Source organism: Phyllobates terribilis, unplaced genomic scaffold, assembly GCF_046119375.1.
Source record: "Phyllobates terribilis strain yellow unplaced genomic scaffold, ASM4611937v1 Scaffold_46__1_contigs__length_10046794, whole genome shotgun sequence".
Lineage (NCBI taxonomy): Eukaryota > Metazoa > Chordata > Amphibia > Anura > Dendrobatidae > Phyllobates > Phyllobates terribilis.
In genome coordinates this window covers 7,590,319-7,602,698 of record NW_027362806.1, presented here as the reverse complement: position 1 = coordinate 7,602,698, position 12,380 = coordinate 7,590,319, and positions in this window count along the sequence as shown.

Genomic DNA, 12,380 nt, shown 5'->3' with positions numbered 1-12,380 from the left:
TGTGGCCCTTGCGCCGTCGACGACGAGAGGGGGACTTTCTCTCCTCGTCTAGCTCCTCCTGACTGAACTCTCCTTCTACTTTCGTAGTTTCACCATCAGCTACGGGGTCTGTGTCACTCCCCATGGTTTTGTGGACTAACAGGTCACCTCCCACTTTGACGTCAACCCTTTCTACTGGAGCTACCCCGTTATCAACGGTCAAATTGTCATTTTTAGGCGGTACCAACCCACAACCAGTAACAAATTTTGGTTTTCTATATTCCATGCTCTTTTGAAAATCCGCCCCCTTTTGGGACTCCGCCCCCTTTGGACACCCACACATGTAGGGGGATTTTTAGAAAAATAATCAGCAATAGTCTTAGGACCCAGTTCACAACATCTCTTATCACCTCCCCGGGCACTCTGGGACAATACTGGCGCCCCAGAGAGTTGACAGAATGGTTCGCTGCCGCCATTCTATACGGTGCCCACAGCTCCTGCCATTCCTGCACCATGTCCTGTAGACGTTTCTCAAATACCTGCTGTGGTTTTAACCTGAACTTTAATCGCTCAATAGCTTCAGTTTCATTTGCTACTTCGTTCACAGCCATCGCGGTATACTATTCACACTAGACACTTCACACCGCTCTCCCCCGAAAATTTTCGGGGCCCCGCCGAGCCACACCAAACCAGGTTTGAGTGCGAGGACAATTTTCGTAACCCCGCCGAGTTACAGACAGATGCTTTAATCTTCGTGACCCCGCCGAGCCACAGCAAAACCAGGTTTGAGTGCGAGGACAATTTTTGTAACCCCGCCGAGTTACAGCAAGATGCTTTAATCTTCGTGACCCTGCCGAGCCACAGCAAGATTCTTGTATCCACACTCGTCGTCCTGTGCCGTTACCCCTAGCAACCAGGCTGCGGTTGCCCCTAGCAACCGGGCTGTAGTTGCCCCTAGCAACCGGGCTGCAGTTGCCCGCATTCTCCACCACATGTAAGGCAGCGCTAGTCATCATGCTGGGGGACACTCGCTTCACCGGGTCAATTATAGCACACATGCAACACCTTTCCAGTATTTCACAATCCTTTCCAGTGACAAATATGTCCACTTGGCTCCAGATACAGCCTTCAGCAAGGTAACAATATAAATGTCCACATCAAGCAGTGTTTTACCTTTGCAGGGTTTTAGCTGCTTCAGATTTGTTCTGCCACAGCTGTGGCTTTACGGCTTCCCAGATGGGGGTCTTCAACCCTCGCACCTTCCAAGGCTACTGGTATGTTTACACACATAACATCCAGCCTCTGCCTTCCAGGACTCTTGTCTTCCAAGCCTCTTGCCCTCCAAGGCTACTGGCATCTCCTACACATAAGGATCCAGCCTCTGCCTTTCAGACTTCACCAGGCTTCACTAGGCCTCACTAGGCCTCACTAGGCCTCACTAGGCCTCACACTCTAACGTTGTCCCACACAGGGAACAGACCTCATGCCTTTCACACCCTGTCTCAAAACTACCAGGGTTTATTTATCCTCCAGTGCACACACAGGACCTGTGCTGATGTCACAGTCATGTAATCAGACCTTCTGTGTGCACAGGACCTGTGCTGATGTCACAGTCATGTGATCAGTCACCTGAGGGGGAGGTACATGGTCAGCCAGAACACACCCCGGACCATTACAGTAATGCCACAAGCCGCTGCATTACACCGCCCAGATCAGAAATATGTCATCAATAAAACGTGTGCCTGTATGTCCCCCACCTGCTCATCTCTCATGGGGTTTTTCGAAATAAACATCCCTTGCATCTAGATTGGAGTGCCGAAGTTTCTTTTATTGCTTCCAGACTTATGAACTTGTCATTTATTTGTAGCCCAGAGCTAATAACACTGGGAAATCCTGACAGCCGGCACCGACTGACCGGACAAAGCCTTCACAGCAGAGCTCATACGAGTCTCATCCCTATTGTTATTCCGTCCATGTGTCGTCATCATGTCCGCATTTATCAGCAATGTACAAAAGGTAATACGGTAAATAATGTAGATGTAGGGTCAGTATGTATATATTCTGTACTGTATGTGTACATTTCTAGAGATAAGTGATATAGTGACACCGCTCCGCTCCATACACCTCGTACACACACGGCTCCGCTCCGTACATCTCATACACGCGCGGCTCCGTTCCGTACGCCTCGTACACACGGCTCTGCTCCGTACGCCTCGTACACACGGCTCCGCTCCGTATGCCTCGTACACACGGCTCCGCTCCGTATGCCTCGTACACACGCGGCTCCGCTCCGTACCCCTCGTACACAGGCGGCTCCGCTCCGTACGCCTCGTACACACGCTGCTCTGCTCCGTACGCCTCGTACACGTGCGGCTCCGCTCCGTACACCTCGTACACGCGCGGCTCTGCTACATCCACACTGTAAACCCCTCCTGAACCCACACATAAACTTCAGCTCATCCAGCACCATGACAATCAGCACAGCAGAGTCCTGCATCCACTGAGGCCCCTGATCATGTGACTCCTGACTCCTCCCCTCCTGTGACCTCATCACAGGTCCTATGCGCACACAACAGCCATATATGTGGTGGTGGCTCTGCAGGTGGAGGTATGTGGAGATCCCCCATTATTCTCTACTAGCTATTGAACCTGTTCTACGCCCGGATGGCGAGCATTTTTATTGGTATATGGCCTCCTATCCTGGTATGTATGGTCCCCTCACCCCCCCTATCCTGGTATATGTGGCCCCCTCTTCCCTATTACGCTGGACACATACTAAAAAATAAACACTTATACTCCCCTTTCTTCCCTGTGCTCCAGAGGTGCGGTGTCCCGTTCTGCCGGAGGCCGGGGGAGGAGTGTGGTGCCGGAGTACGCGTGTGCCCATACCGCGCTGTCCGGCGCCATTTTGCTGAAGACTCAATGTAAATGTGCCTTCAGTAAAATGGCGTCGGATAGCGCTATGCACATGCGCCAATTCCGACGCCTCACTCCTGCTTGTACGATTATATTAGAGAAGTGGATTATTTCTTCCTCTTTCTTCTATGTCGCCTCCATACTCCGCAGCGCTGCACACACATTATTATCATCGTCCCCATCGGGCCTCTCTCTCCTTAGTCTTTCTTCACACATGGTTACATTTACCATTTGCCATAAATCCTCCTTCTTCACCTGTGTAATGATGTTTTTAATTCATTTTTAGGAATGTTTAACCCCTTGGCATCTGGTGATTTAAAGTTTTTGTGATTTGGAACTAAATTCACTTTAAAATGTACTGAAAAAAAGGAAAAAGCACTTCATTAAATGTCCAGTGTGAATGAGCGGCGATATGATCCTCCCGGTTGGTGCGATTCCAAAATTAAGAAGAATTTATTATTATTTCGTGGTTAAAATAAAATTCTGAATTTGGGGAAGAAGGAGATGGATTTAAATGTTTATCGTTATAAAAAAATATAATATATATTTTAAAATTTTCAATTATTCCCCCTTTGGCCCCTGCTCACCCCCCCCCCCCCCACCTCCATAGTGTTATAACCATCCATGGCGGCCTAGATACAGGGGCTAGCTGGCACATTATATCCTGGGGTTACAAGCCCTAGCACGTGAGAAGCGGCCCATCCATAAAGGTCACCATCCACATTGGACTATAGTTGGCCGATCCCATCGATTCACCTAACAGTCTAATGTGTATGGGCGCTTTCCTATTCTTATGAATAAGATGATGTTGTAGAGAAAAGGATCTGAAACTTTGGACTTCTGAAGGCTGATTCTTTTGTTCACAGGGAAATCCATTTTCCTTTGGCTGCCTTATAAACATAACTGAGTTATTAGGCTTTAAAGCAGCCACTATTAACCCCTTGACGAAATACAATGTACTAGGTATGTCAAATGCTAGCTCCCTGACTTTAATGCAGGCTCGTAAGACAAGCCCGTGTCTTTGCCGGCAGATGATGGCTGTGATAATCAGCCATCATCTGACTCGCTGTTAAATGATGCTGTTAATCTGTAACAGCGGCATTTACAACGAGTCAGCAGGGGGCGCGCTGTTCTAACTGCTCATCAGCGCTCCCCCAATGAGTAGGACACCGATGGGTCGTCGTGACAGCTAGGGGTCTGCTGAAAACCCTGTGCCTATCATAACGGTACTCTTGTGAAAGCCAACCCATGGCTGGCATTAATAAGATACTATAATTGTTGCTATACATATCAATACTGCGGCATTGCTGTATATAGCACAAGCGATCACATGATTGCAGGTTCAAGTCCCCTAAGGGGACTAAAAAGTCTTAAATATATAATATTTTTTTTGTATGTTCAAATCACTATTAAAAATTAGGAAATACCAAATATGTGTATTTTTTTTATCGCTACATTTGTAAAATTCTTTGTAAGCGGGGGATTCTTCCACTGTGGGGTCCATGCATGGCGCTACACTTTGCCTAGGTTGGGCATGGTATTCTTCAACCACACTTTGTAACATCATGCCTTACTTTGTGATTATTTTCTATCTGTCCTTTTGTGGTTTTATGTTTCACAATCTTTGTGGTCTGTAGACAAATATGGTCATTTGTGATCGTTCTAATATATAATTGATATGGGTTGACATTATTCTGTTTACTACCATAACCTGTGGACTTATGACAGTATATCAAGTGTACAATATATAGTGTACAATTGTGGGTGCTATGCATTGACCTATTTTTGTATCCACCTTTCTGGTTCCAGAAAAAAAGCTGTGAAAATTATATATTATCACTTGATTAAAGTATCTTAAATTGCACACCTTCTCTCCTCTTTTTTCCTTTTGTTATCCATGGTTGGAGTTTCATGTGCCTGGTGACCATATGTCCCTCAGACACATTTTATGGATTGTATGGAAATCTTATATCTAATATTTGTAAAAATCAGATCAAATGAATCTGATCTGTAAATGATGTAACGCGAAAAAAAATCAAACTCCAGAATTGCATTTTTTTGGCCACTGCAACAACCCGAAATTTTTTTTTAATAAGAGGCGATTAAAACATTGTATCTACCCAAAATTATATCAATAAAAAAATTGGCTAGGGGTGCAAAAAAATAAGCCGCTCACAGCTCCATATCCTGAAAATTGAAAACGCTACGACTCTTGAAAAATGGCGTCACAAGCTAAAGCTTTTTTACAAATTTCCGATTTTTTTTTCACCACTTAAATAAAACAAAAACTAAAACAAAAACTATGCATGTTTGGTATCTGCATAATCGTGCTGTCTGATAAATTAACGCTCTAAATAAGGCTAAGTGCCCACGATGCAGAAATGCACCGGATTTTTCCTGAGCGTTTCTGCATCTCCCTGGGAGAAAAAATGCATGCGAATTTTACATGCATTTTTTCAGCCAGGGACAAGCATTTTGCACATGCGATTTCGCGTGCGAGTTGTCAAACACTTTTCCAAGCAATTTTAGCATCCCTTGGAAAAGTGCTTGACAACTTGGTCATACTATATAAATCCATGCAACCGGCATGGATTTATATAGTATGACCAAGTTAAGTTAAAAAAAAGAGTAAAAAAAAACATTATACTCACCGTCCGATGGCCCCCGGTCTCCTTCTCCTGTGTCTTCAGCGGCGTAATAAGACCTTCCATGACGTCATTTAGTCATGTGATAGGTCATGCGACCGTCGATGTCAGCGGACGCGTGACCTGTCACATAACTAAATGACGTCATGGAAGGTCCTTTTACACCATCGCGAGCCACTGGAGAGACTGGACGCACCATACCGGAGACCGGGGGCCATCAGAAGGTGAGTATCATTTATTTTTTTTTTTTTACAGGTACTATGGTACCCATGTCTAGATGAGAGTCTCCTCTTCTCCAGACCCAGGTACCATCCGCACAGTGAATCACTTAATATCCGCATGTGCACATGTAGTCATGCAGATATTATGCGGTCCAATGCAATTCAATGGTGGCGAAAACGCTGCGATTACACAAAATTAATAGTAGTGCTGCGGATTTTTCCGCAATGATAATGCGCAGTGGAAATTCCCACAGCATGTGCACAGCACATGCGGATTATCATTGGGGAACATGGCTGACCTTCTACCAAGCGTTTTTTTTAAGCGTTTCCACGGCGAATTGCCGCTGCGGAAACGCTTAAAAAACACATAGTGGGCACAAAGCCTAAAAAAAAACAATTGCAGAATTTTGCTCTTTTTGCTATTTCCTAACACTTTTTTCACCACATTTTTTTCCCCACTATCGAGTATCACATGATAAAATGGATGGCGTTATTCAAAAGTACAACTCATCCCACAAAAAACAAGTACTCACATGCTTATGTGGATGGAAAAATAAAATAGTTCTGGCTCTTGGAATAAGGGGAGGAAAAAACAGAAAGGTAAAAACGGAAAGTCGTCTGGCCCTTTAAAGAGTTAAAGAAGGCGCAGGGGTTGTGTGTTCATGTTGGGATTGTATTTGTAATGTAGTCACGAACCCATGATTGAACAGACTACAGATATGGTAAAAAAAACCAAAAACTACTGAATAAATATGATAGCCAAGTGTACTAAATAGATCCTGTACCAGGACCAAGCATACTACCTAGATTCGGTATCAGGACTAAGCGTACTACTTTGATACAGTACCAGAACCAAGCTTACTACAGTACCAGAACTAAGCTTACTACATAGCTACAGGAACAGAACCAAGTCTATTAGAAGCAGACTGAAACAGAACCTGGGTTACTGTTGATATACCTATACAAAAGAAAGGTTACTGTATATATATGGTATCAATGAAAACTTACTGCGTAGAAATAATAACATATCCATACTCGCTATGTAGATACAATAACACAATCAAACTTGCTACATTGATACCACAACAATTATATAATAAAAAATGTGTGGCTTGGAAACTGCTGTCCTAATTGTGCTGCATTCAAGCAGCTTTGTGATAACAATAGCGAACATTACATGAGGGTCATAGTAAAGTCCCCACACACCAATTGTTTTTTTTTTTAATTCACCTAAAAAAATCTGATAGGTAATGTGTACATAAGTCTCTGAATCATAACAGTGGTAGTTTGGGAAGCTTGGGGACCCTGACATGATGGAGAGGAGATGACTTTAATGACAAGCTTATGAAAACATTATGTCTACATAACCTGCATTTTCTTACATCATAAGACACAATACATATATTCACATCATTGGTTTTTTCCTTTTAACATAATTGAGAAAGTGGTATCCTTTTTTTTTGTAGTAGACATATATATATATATGTGTGTGTGTATATTATATATATATATATATATATATATATATATATATATATATATATATATATATATATATATATATATATATATATTAGTACAAACCAAAAGTTTGGACGCACCTTCTCATTTCAAGATTTTTCTGTATTTTCATGACTATGAAAATTGTACATTCACACTGAAGGCATCAAAACTATGAATTAACACATGTGGAATTATATACTTAACAAAAAAGTGTGAAACAACTGAAAACATGTCTTATATTCTAGGTTCTTCAAAGTAGCCACCTTTTGCTTTGATGACTGCTTTGCACACTCTTGGCATTCTCTTGATGAGCTTCAAGAGGTAGTCACCGGAAATGGTCTTCCAACAATCTTGAAGGAGTTCCCAGAGATACTTAGCACTTGTTGGCCCTTTTTCCTTCACTCTGCGGTCCATTTCACCCCAAACCATCTCGATTGAGTTCAGGTCTGGTGACTGTGGAGGCCAGGTCATCTGGCGTAGCACCCTATCACTCTCCTCCTTGGTCAAATAGCCCTTACACAGCCTGGAGATTTGTTTGGGGTCATTGTCCTGTTGAAAAATAAATGATAGTCCAACTAAACGCAAACCGGATGGAATAGCATGCCGCTGCAAGATGCTGTGGTAGCCATGCTGGTTCAGTATGCCTTCAGTTTTGAATAAATCTCCAACAGTGTCACCAGCAAAGCACCCCCACACCATCACACCTCCTCCTCTATGCTTCACGGTGGGAACCAGGCATGTAGAGTCCATCCGTTCACCTTTTCTGCGTCGCACAAAGACACGGTGGTTGGAACCAAAGATCTCAAATTTGGACTCATCAGACCAAAGCACAGATTTCCTCTGGTCTAATGTCCATTCCTTGTGTTCTTTAGCCCAAACAAGTCTCTTCTGCTTGTTGCCTGTCCTTAGCAGTGATTTCCTAGCAGCTATTTTACCATGAAGGCCTGCTGCACAAAGTCTCCTCTTAACAGTTGTTGTAGCGTTGTGTCTGCTGCTAGAACTCTGTGTGGCATTGACCTGGTCTCTAATCTGAGCTGCTATTAACCTGTGATTTCTGAGGCTAATGACTCAGATAAACTTATCCTCAGAAGCAGAGGTGACTCTTGGTCTTCCTTTCCTGGGGCGGTCCTCATGTGAGCCAGTTTCTTTGTAGTGCTTGATGGTTTTTGCAACTGCACTTGGGGACACATTCAAAGTTTTCTCAATTTTTCGGACTGACTGACCTTCATTTCTTAAAGTAATGATGGCCAATTGTTTTTCTTTACTTAGCTGCTTTTTTCTTGCGATAATACAAATTCTAACCGTCTATTCAATAGGACTATCAGCTGTGTATCCACCAGACTTCTGCACAACACAACTGATGGTCCCAACCCCATTTATAAGGCAAGAAATCCCACTTATTAAACCTGACAGGGCACACCTGTGAAGTGAAAACCATTTCCGGTGACTACCTCTTGAACCTCATCAAGAGAATGCCAAGAGTGTGCAAAGCCGTCATCAAAGCAAAAGGTGGCTACTGTGAAGAACCTAGAATATAAGACATATTTTCAGTTGTTGCACACTTTTTTGTTAAGTATATAATTCCACATGTGGTAATTCATAGTTTTGATGCCTTCAGTGTGAATGTACAATTTTCAAAGCCATGAAAATACAGAAAAATCTTTAAATGAGAAGGTGTGTGTGTATATGTGTATATATATATATATATATATATATATATATATATATATATATATATAATGTCATACATATATGCAGACCTTATCCATACATACACCCACATATAGACAGGCTTACAGTATGACAGCGCCCACCATAAAGCTTCTTTTCTCATTTTTTACCTCGCAATTATAGAAATATGAGGCTGTCCTCATGCTCTAGTCAGGAGAATCGAGGCCAGTCCATGCATTGTAGTCTGTACTTGGACAGGTGAATGAGCCATAACAAGGTTGGTTTTATCCTCTTTGCTGTAATCTATAGGACACAGTTCAGACCGAACTTTCGTCAGTCCTCATAGAGCAGAGCTGCTTAGCACATGATACCAGTAGAGCTCACAGCATTAGAAATATTTATTTTTTTCTCCCACCACACATTCAAAAAACATCACGGAAAAAAGGTGGCCATATTTACCAAAAGCAAGATGCTGTTACACTGATTCACTTCTCACGGACAAGCCATGAGTTAGGACAGTCAAGGAATTCAAGGACAAGAGCCAGGAGGGTACATCATAAAAAGAGGGAAGAAACAATGGCCTAGTCAGGTCACAGTCCAGAGTCAGAATTCCAAAGTCAGCGTGTGTCAAAGCAAAAGGGGTAATACAAATGGGTAGTCAATAGGGAAAGCCAAGGTCCGGCAATAGAAGATCAGAATGTCTAAATTCAGAGCACAAAGCACAGAGGGAACAAACCACATTGAGCTTTAAGCTACGACCGGCAGCTATCTGGGACTGACAGCTCAGCTAAGAAGCAGGTTAATCACTAGGAACAGGGAACACCTGAAGGAAACTCAGACTGGGAGGTGCTCAGATTGGATGGCTGAGCTGTCAATCAAAATACACGTCCCTGCACTAGATTGGACGACTGAGCTGTCAGTCACTACGTCCAAGACACATTGAGCGGAGGAATCGTGACAGACACAATATCAAATACACTGCAGGACACAACAGTCCCCATGATAAAGGCGGAAGCAGCACAGGTGCAAAATAGATGAAACAACCACTCACACACCGACGGTTCATGGAGGGGCGGCTGCCTAGTATTATAAGTGCACATGGATAAGGCCGATATAGAGCGCCAGTCATACAGATAAGTGAGGTACATAGTGTCTGGCCTATAACCTAATAGAAACGCTCACCACACACTAAACACTTGTACGCGCTCCATCCTGCAGGGTACAGCGGAGTCCTGCATTCACTGAGGCCCCTGATCATGTGACCCCTGACTCCTCCCCTCCTGTGACCTCATCACAGGTCCTATAATCACAGAACAGCCATATATGTGGTGGCGGCTCTGCAGGTGGAGGTATTTATTCATGTGGAGATTCCCCATTATTCTCTATATCGCCACCATATTCCATGGCGCTGTACACACATTATTATCACCGTCCCCATTGGGGCTCACACTCTCTTTAGACTTTATTCACACATTGCAATTGCATTTTGCAGCTACAAAAACAATTAGATTTCTACATTTGTGTGACCTCCCAACTTTCAAAGAATATAAAGAGGGGTAGATTGTACATCATGACAGCATCTTAGGCCACGTTCATAACCATTCCTCTAACCCCTAACCACACTCATGTACCATTTAATTCTACCCTGAACACATAAAGTAAATGGACGACCCCTTTAAGGCTGTGTTTACTGCTAAATCCATCCGTAGTTATGTTCCTTTGTAGAAATAGAGCAATGGAAAACAGACTGGGGACGGATTCATGACTAGATGCCCAGGAGCGGAGCCCGACTGTCCCCACTGACTATAATGAGCTCCGTCAACTTTCTCTCAAGGTTCCCATCATATTTTACACCTAAGTTGTTCTTGTTCTTATAAGTCCAGACTCAGACCGTCGCTTCGGTGTTCCTCTCTATCCTCTGCATTTCTTGTCGGTCTCCTCAGCGCTCCTCTTTACTCTCAGGCCGTCTCCTCAGCGTCCTCTTTACTCTCAGCCTGTCTTCTCAGTGCTTCTCTCTACACTCAGGACAACTCCTCAGCGCTCTTCTATATATGCTCCCAGGTCATCTCCTCGGGACCCCTCTCTGCCCTCAGTCTGTCTCATCATCGCTTTTCTATGCTCTCAGGCAGTCTCCCCAGCATTCCTTTCTGCCCTTAGGCCATCTCCTTAGCGCTCCTCTCTGCCCTCAGGCCATCTCCTCAGCGCTCCTCTCTGCCCTCAGGCCATCTCCTCAGCGCTCCTCTTTACTCTCAGACCTTCTCCTCAGCGCTCCTCTTTACTCTCAGGCCATCTCCTCAGCATTCCTCTTTACTCTCAGGCCGTCTCCTCAGCGCTCCTCTCTGCCCTCAGGCCATCTCCCCAGCGCTCCTCTTTACTTTCAGGCCATCTCCCCAGCGCTCCTCTTTACTCTCAGGCCATCTCCTCAGCGCTCCTTTTTAGTCTTAGGCCATCTCCTCAGCGCTCCTCTTTACTCTCAGGCCATCTCCTCAGCGCTCCCCATTACTCTCAGCCCGTCTCCTCAGCGCTCCTCTTTACTCTCAGCCCGTCTCCTCAGTGCTTCTCTCTACACTAAGGACAACTCCTCAGCGCTCATCTTTGCTCTCAAGCCATCTCCTCAGTGCTCTTCTATGCTCCCAGGCCATCTCCTCGGGACCCCTCTCTGCCCTCAGTCTGTCTCCTCATCACTTTTCTATGCTCTGAGTTTGTCTCCTCAGTGCTTCTCTCTACACATAAGCTGTCTCCCCAGTGTCCCTCTCTGCTCTCAGGCTGCCTCATTTGCATTCATCTCTAACCCCAGGCTGTCTCCTTAGCACTCATCTCTTCCTTCAGGCTGTCTCCTGAGTGCTCTTCTTTACACTGTCTGTCTCATCAGTGCTCCTTTCTACCCTCAGGTTATCTCTTCAGTGCTCCTGTCTGCTTTCAGGACCTCTGCTCAGCGCTCTGCTCTCAGGCTGTGTCCACAACGCTCCTCTCTGTATTCGGACCATCTCCTTTCTTCTCTGCTCTCTGGATGCTTCCTTGGGCCTAACCACAGGCCATCCCTTCAACACTCTATTTCACTTTCAGGCTACAGCATTGTTGTCTGTAGTAGGATGAAGTAGGTGCCGGGAAAAAAATCCGCGCTCCTCCGTAGTGAAGAAATTTGACGAGAGATTGTATAATTAAACAATCTTGTAGTTTATTGGTAAAAGCTATGATTACTACGCGTTTCATGGACATCCCGTCCACTTCCTCAGGTACATAGCTGATGTGGACTGATTTATCAAACGGTCTTATATACATAAAACCACACGTGGTAAAAAAAAAAAGCCTGCTGTTATTCTTGGCGCCAAGACCAACAAACGGTTTACAGAGAGACAGTGAAATTATTTATAAATAGATTAAATTAAATTATTGATCGACTAATTACACTCTTGTGGAAATAAAATTAAAACCATAGAACAAA